Source organism: Urocitellus parryii, chromosome 2, assembly GCF_045843805.1.
Source record: "Urocitellus parryii isolate mUroPar1 chromosome 2, mUroPar1.hap1, whole genome shotgun sequence".
NCBI classification, from domain to species: Eukaryota; Metazoa; Chordata; class Mammalia; order Rodentia; family Sciuridae; genus Urocitellus; species Urocitellus parryii.
The window spans coordinates 41,893,122-41,901,700 of NC_135532.1; positions in this window are offsets into that span (position 1 = coordinate 41,893,122).

Here is an 8,579-nt window from a genome sequence, read left to right on the forward strand (position 1 = left end):
GGGCCTTGTATGTGCTAGGCAAGTGCTGTACCACTGAGTTAAAGCCCCATGCCATAAAACTAGAATATTTTTAAAACAACCTTAAAACTGAAACAGGGAGTTGGAATTAAAATAAATGGGGAAGCAGTCAAAAGGAGAATTAGTAAATTGAAAGACAGATGTAGAGAAATTTCTCCAAACCCAGCACAAGACAAGAGGATAGAAAATATGAGAGGCTGAATCCTCTGAAGGAAAGAATGGAAAGGTTACATTTAACCAGGATCCCATCAAGTAACAGAATTTACCTGAGATGATTCCAATAGAGACTTTAATGAAAGAAGTAATCACAGAGTTAAAGAGACCCAGAGTAATCAATGTTAGGAAGAGCAACCGTGGGAAAAATTACCACCTGTAGGGCTGAAGAGAAAATAGTGTTACCAGAGCCCTGTGAAAGTTACAGCTGCTGACAGGGAGGCAGTAGAGGAACACATCTATTGCCAGGGACTCGGCAGTGAAGATGGAAGAAAATGAAAACCAAATGCCCTCTTTTTCCTCCCCCTCAAATTTCCTACTGGTTATTTTTCATCAGCTAAACCTAACCAGAAGCTAGAGAGCGAGGGAGACCGAGTGATACAGTCTACACCCAGGAATCAGCATCCAAAAGCACCGAGCAGAGATGTACTGGATCTGGATCTGAGTGAAAATAGAGGTCAACCACCTTGTCCTTAATCATGGATTCAAGGTTCCAGTCCTGGAAGTACACGTGTGCTGTTAAAGTCCTGAACACTTGAAGAATTTTCTTTGCCAACTATTTTTTCAGTGACACATCTGATTGGGGCTGTCATAATACAGGAGGTCATTTCTATCTCGTAAATTGTTCAGAACCATCTTGATTTACTCTGATAAGCATAATATTTTCAGAAGAGCAGCAGCAGTCAATCAAATTTTCTATACTCTCTAAATGGATCTCATTCTTTAAGATCCATTTGCTTTTGCACAGGCCAAATAAGCAAGTTAAATGAAGAGAAATCACCTGTGGTAAAATGTATCACTGTCTGCCAAATAGTCTGATTTCCTCCATATGGAAGAAACATATACTTCCCAAACCCCATTAGATCTTGTCATGTGACTTGCTTGAGAAAATTAAATGTGAACAGAAGAGACATGGGTCCTTTCTGGCCAGAAGCTCTGAAGACTGATGTATTCTTTGCTGTGACGAATTTTCCCTGTACTATAAGACTAGCAATGTTCCTCAAAAAGGCTGCTCACGAGCCAGGATCTTAGAACACAACATGAAAAACAGCTGCAATTAAACTACAGTGGGCATATAGTATGAGCAAGAAATTAACTTTCATTACTGTACACCATTTGGGTTGTTACCGAAGAAACCTGGCCTAACAACGACGTAAGGTTCCCAGAGATTAGCATCAGCCAACATTCAGTAATTCCTAAATAGTCCCAAGTGTTTTCTTTCCCCATGGCATGGAGCTCCAAGGGCTTGAGGAAAGATTTTTTCATATATATTTCAGCAATGCCAAAGGGCTCCAGGTCTGTGAACTTGCTCAGATCTTGGAACTGGGTGAGTGACCAGGAATCTATTTTGGTGACCCCAATTAGATCTCTGGCCACCTGAGAATTCCCAATTATTCAGAACAAATTATATTTTAGTAGGCTGACTATCCATCCTAGGGATACCACCAAAGACCTTCACAAGTCAAAGCATTCCCTTCACCAATGTGGCCATGCTGACTGCTAGGGTGACTTGGTCTCTAAAATCAGAAAGCACCTTGAAGTGGCCGCATTTCTCATCATTAGTCAATTGGGCAGAGGACACCCACTGCAAAGTGTCTAAAGGAAATGAGGCTTCCCTCAGCACATTTAAGTTAAGTCATTGAAGGGAATATCCTCTGGGCCCTCTTGGAGGACACAGGGAAAGGATTTTTTTTTTATAATCTTAATGTGGAGGTAAACATAGGATGCACAATAAGAATGACTGTGTAAGCATGCTCCTACCAGGCGCAGGTGACTGAGTATTCTAAGTGGGTCTGTTTCCCCTCCTACTCCGTAGTGAAGAGGTGTGATGGTAAATGTTTAACAGCAGCAAAAACAAGACAAAGCCTTGATCTGCAGCATTATTGGTACCTGCAGTGTAAGTCCTCCCGTTGTGGTTGATATCAGGCTACCAACAAGACATCGCCCAAAATGGAGTTGCAAGGAGATGCACAACAGCACGTCAGGAGACAGTATTTGCACCGTACAGCCACAATAGATGGGAATCATCTCAATGGCACAGATACCAGAAAATCAGGAAATGGTAAACTTCAAGCATTTATTACCTTTGCTTTTCATATAATGTACTTAACTATAAGTCTACATGATTTAATTTTTAATAGTTTGTCACCACCTGTTCACAAAATTCCTGGAAATTTGACAATCTGCTCTCGCAGCAACACATGCTGTGAATCAGGTCCAGCACTCCATTGTCCCTGCCCCAATTGTGGGATTTGTGGGTCCGTTCAATTCTCCCTGCTGCTCAGCAAAGATAGTTACAGCTGAAGCATGGTGGGCAGACTCCCTGAGGTTCTTGGCTACAGCCATCAATATTCAAGAACTCAAAAGGAGCAATGAATTGAATCGCTGTCTTTTGTTCAGTGAAATCTTCTTGACAGACAAAGAAATACTTGGGCAGCACTTTGGGGAAGATCTAATGGTAATCACTAATTGCTAGTATTTGGCTTTATTCCTTATATGTAAGAATTAAGAAGCACAGGAAGCCTGGGTGAATGAAAACCATTCACCTGACATATGGTAGTTTCTTTTTCTAGATCAGTTTGGGGAATTGTGGAAACCTCTCACAAGTATGAAAAATTCTTAAGTATTCAGAAGCAAGTTTGAGCATAGGCCTGTACCAAGATCACAAGGATGCACACTGCTCGATGAATTGAGGAACTAGATCCCCCCAAAACCATTTATCTCAAAGTTCTGAAAATGGGTGGTGGTGACAGTTGCATGACAATGAGAAGATACTTAATGCCAAACTTAAAAATGGTTAAAATGTTTTGTTTTGTTTTTGGTACCAGGGATTGAACCCAGGGGCGAAATACAACCCCAGCCCTTTTTTTAAAAAAAAAAAAATTTGATATAGGGTCTTGCTTAGTTGCTGAGTTTGGCTTTGAACTGGAGATCCTTCTGCCTCAGCCTCCTGAGCTACGGGGATTACAGGCATGTGCCACTGTGCTAGTTGGTAATGTTTACTAATTTAGCAAAAAAATTGTTAAACTTCATCTGAGACTAAGCTGAACACTAGCTGATGGTGAGGAGAGTGGATTGTGCCCTGAGTTACTCCATGGTGTAAGAACAAGGAGTGCCTGAGTTACTACTTCATTTTTATAAAGGAGCAGTTTGCCATGATCTGCTCCATTTTGAGTGCAAGTTCTAAAGCAGAATGATGTGGTGGGTGATTCATCTGGGCAAACAAAACAGATGACCACCAGATTTTGGACATAACAAAATTTATTGAAAAGAATAATCGCCAGAGTTGCACGGCAAAAATCACAAACCGATAAATTAATCATGCTAATAAAAAATGACGTGTAAACTTACCGAATTGAATCAGAATCACACGGATGTATGAGGGTATGAAACCCAAATCAAGGAACCCAGACCACCAAATGATACAGTCCCCTCAAACACATAAAAGGAGGGGCTACCTGAGACAGTGGCATGGCGACACACTGACCCATCATCTAATCAGACCATTCAGTGAACACGTCCTGAGGTCCTCAGTGACAAACTTTTGACTGTCCCCGCGGTCTTCAGTTCAGCTTGATCTCCCTATTTGATGTAGCTAGCCCACTTCAGAATTGCCAGCCTTCGACATCTTTGACTTGAACAAGTTCTTGGCGCTGCAGTCCTGTTCTCCTAAGCGAGCTGTCTGGTTTTCTTAACTTTATCTGACCACCTGCAGTGACTTTGCATCTGGATCAGCCCCCTGCCTTTGCTTTCACTTCTTTTGAAAACTTAACTTTCTTAGCTTTCCTGTAACTGACAAAATCATTGCGTGAAGTTAGATGTGCGGAGTGTTTACGGATATTAGCAAAGAAGCTTGGAATGGAATAAAAGAACTTCGGGATGGCTTTAGTCTTGACACTAAGTGAACCATGAGTCCCGTCCATGTCCTGCACAGGCAGTGGAAATGGGGTTCCCCTCGGTGGAATGAGCTGGCTGAGAAATAAAAGCCAGGAAAAACAGAACAACGAAGAAAATCACAGGACACAGAGAATAATTTCAAAAGCTGGGGCAGGATGGGCATGTCCATCATATGGATCCAGCTTCTATACTATGGCAAAATGGAGCCCGCACCTGCTTTATTTATATTGGGAAACATCAAAGGCCTTCCATAGCATGTTCTTCACCAAAAAAAAGGTTAAAGGTGGGCAGTCTAGTTCCCAAAGGGTTACGCCCATCTCTGGAGCTACTGTGAGGGAATCTTCCTAGAGCTGAGATAAAGGTCACGTGCACTGGGCAATCTGTTGCCGGGGAGAGCCACAGATAGTTTGCAATTCCAAACCTAAGTCTCCCTGGCTACCACACCCAGAGAAGACCCTCATGTAAATCATGGATGGCTTCCTGCACATGAGTATTTTGGTGAATTAAAGCCAATGAAAATTAATAAGACAGTGCACTATAATCAAGTGAGGTTTATCTCAGGGGTGCAAGGTTGGTTCAACATATGGAAATCAATAATGAAATTCATCACATCAATAGACTTAAATAATCACATGATTATCTCAATAGATGCAGAAAAAGCACTTGACAAAATTCAGCATCCATTCATGCTCAAAACAGTAGAAAAACTATGGATAGTAGGACATATTCAACATTGTAAAAGCTATATATGCTAACTCAAGACTAACATCATTCTAAAAGGAAAAAAAAATAGAAAGTATTCCCTTTAAACACTGGAACAAGACAGGGATACCCTCTTTCACCACTTCTATTCAACATAGTCCTAGAAACTCTAGATAGAGCAATTAGAAGAAAGAAATTAAAGGGATATGAACAGGAAAAGTAGAACTCAAAGTATCTCTATTTGCTGATCATGATTCTATATTTAAATTTAGACGACCCAAAAAACTCCACTAAAAAACTTCTAGGACTCATAAATGAATTCAGCAAAATAACAGGATATAAAATTAACATCCATAAATCAATTGTGTTCCTATATGTTAGTGATGAATCAACTGAAAGAGAAATTAGGACAAGTATCCCATTCACAATAGCCTCAAAAATATTTATATTTGGAATCAATCTAACAAAAGAGGTGAGAGATCTCTATGATAAAAACTACAAAACTCTAAAGAAAGAAGACATAACAAGATGGAAAGATCACCCATGTTCTTGGATAGGCAGAATTAATATTGTCAAAATGGCCATTCTACCAAAAGCGCTATATAGATTTAATGCAATTCCTTTTAAAAGTCCAATGACATTCTTCATAGAAATAGAAAAAGCAGTCATGAAATTCATTTGGAAAAATAAGAGGTCTAGAGTAGCCAAAGCAATCCTCAGTGAGAAAAGTGAAGCAAGAGGCATCACAATACCAGACCTTAAATTATACTACAGAGCTATAGTAACAAAAACAGCATGGTATGGCATCAAAACAGACTTATAGAGCAATGGTATAAAATAGAAGACACATGTGGCTCAGTGGTAGAGCACTTGCCTCACATGTGTGAGGCCCTGAGTTTGATCCTCAGCACCACATTAAAAATAAACAAATAAAATAAAGGTATTGTGTCCAACTACAACTAAAAAATAATTTAAAAAAATAGAAGACACAGAGACAACCCCACATAAATACCATTATCTCATTCTAGACAAAGTTGCCAAAAACTCACATTGGAGAAAAGATAGCCTCTTCAACAAATGGTGCTGGTAAAACTAGAAATTCATATGTAACAAAATGAGATTAAGACTCCTATCTGCACAAAACTCCACTCTGCACAAAACTCAACTCATGGTGGATCAGATTAGACCAGAGACCCTGCACCTAATAAAAGAAAAAACTAGGCCCCAAACTCCATCATGTCAGCTTAGGAATCAAATTCCTCAACAAGATCCAAAAGTGCAAGAATTAAAATCAAGAATCAATAAATATGATGGTACCAAACTAAAAAGCTTCTTCACAGAAAAGGAAGCAATCAAGAATGTGAAGAAAGAGCCTATAGAATGGGAGAAAATCTTTGCCACCTGCACCTCAGGTGCATTAATCTCCAGGATACACAAAGAACTCAAAAAATTTAACATGAAAAAAAACCCCACAAATAATCCAATCAATAGATGGGCAAAAGAACTGAAGAAATGTGAATCATCAACAAATATATAAAAAAATGTTCAACCTCACTAGCAATTAGGGAAATGCAAATTAAAACTACACATGAGATTCCATCTCACTCCAGTTGAAATGGTAATTATCAAAAATACAAGTAACAATAAATATTGATGAGCATTTGGGGGAAAAGGTACACTCATACATTGCTAGTGGGACTGCAAATTGGTGCAACCACTCTGGAAAGCCTTATGAGATTCCTCAGAAAACTTGAAATGGAACCACCTTTTGACCCAGCTATCCCACTCCTTTGCATATACCCAAAGGACTTAAAATCAGCATACTACAGTGACACAGCCACATCAATGTTTATAGTGGCTCAGTTCACAATAGTCAAGCTATGGAACCAACCTAGGTGCCTTTCAACAGATGAATGGATAAAGAAAATGGATACACACACACACACACACACACACACACACACACACATCACATGTATATATACACATATATCCACATCCATACCAATATGTATATGTATATGTATGTATGTATATATATATATATATATATATATACACACACACAATGGAATATTACTCATAATAATGGATGAAAGTATAATATTTGCCAGTAAATAGATGGAACTAGAGACTATCATGCTAAGCGAAATAAACCAATCTCAAAAAATCATATGCTGAATGTTCTTTGATATGTGGATGCTAACACACAATGTGGAGGAGGGGAGATAGAAGTTGATTGGATTAGACAAAGAGGAATGAAGGGAAGGGAGGGGGCATTCGAATAGGCAAGACAGGAGAACAAATCAAGACATAACTTTCCTATGTTCATATATGAATACACAACCAGTGAAACTCCGGGGGATCCTAATTAGAATAAGTTATACTCCTTGTATGTATAATGTCTACTGTCATGTCTAACTAAAAAGAACCAATAAGAATAAATATATAAACAAACAAACAAACAAATAAATAAAATTTTGGTTAGATCTCCTGTCCCGGGCATATCTTTTAACTTGAAAATGTGTTTCAATGAGGGTCTCCAGCTACTTTGATGAAGGGATCATCAAAGATCTCCTTGTATCTGTTTGATTTTTTTGTTGTTATGTATTTTAAACAATGTATGTAGTTGGGAAGGCCTTTTTACGATATAACTTAAGCATAAAGCATGCAGTGTGCTACCACTTAAACTTCATACTCCTGCTTTGGTTTCCAAGTTTTTGCTCTTGGTGTTCTCAATTCCATTATTTGCATCTAGTTTGTGAGACAGATTACTACACCAGCTTTGCCTTGCATTCCCCTGCTTTGCTCCAGAACGGATCTCCTTATAATGTGCCAAAAATTTACCCTGTCACATTTTTCCAGCTGCCAGTTTTAAAAATTCATACCCTGGCTTGAAAGCCAAATGTCCAACAGGTGCCATCATACAAGTGAGAGTCCCCCTGTCCACAGGCATTTGAGGCACACCAGCAGCCAGCTGTTCCCGCTGAACTTCATATGTAGTCAACCATGTAAGGCTATATCATCCAATGCTTAAATAGGAGAACAAGGACAAGGTTTTAAGCTGGAAATATGATTCAATGGCAGAGTGCTTGCCTGGCATTCACGAGGCCCTGGGTTTGATTATCAGCACTGTAAACATCTCCCTTTTTTAGGGCAATGAGACTATTCTACAAAATACAACAGTGATGGATACCTATGTCCAAACCCACAGAATGTACAAAACCAAGTGAACCCTAATGTCAGCTATGGACTTTGGGTACTAATGATGTGTCAATGCAGGTTCATCAGTTCTGACAAATATACCCCTCTGGCATGGGATGCTGATACTGGGGGATGCAGAGGACAAAAGGGAATTTCTGTACTTTCTACTCAGTTTTGCTATGGACCTAAAAAAATGAAGTCTACTAAGAAAAACATTTCCCCATTTTACCCATTCTGATGTTTCCATAAACCACTGTTTAATCCAAATATTAAGACAGGCACCTAGAGAATATTTTTAAATAAAAAAATTAATGAACCAAGTTCACATTTATTCACTGGTTATTTTCTGCCAACTGGGTATCCTTGCCCTGTCCACAGTGGATCAAGAAGCCCAGTCCTGCTTCTAGCAACACCCAGTGTTGGAAGACAGGTTGAGGGGACTTGACAATTGACAATGGTGACCTCAGTCATATTGGTGTTTTAAATGTCCAGGCTGCTGACTTGCCAAACCAGCTGTAGGATCAAGTTCACTGGCCTCTACTGAG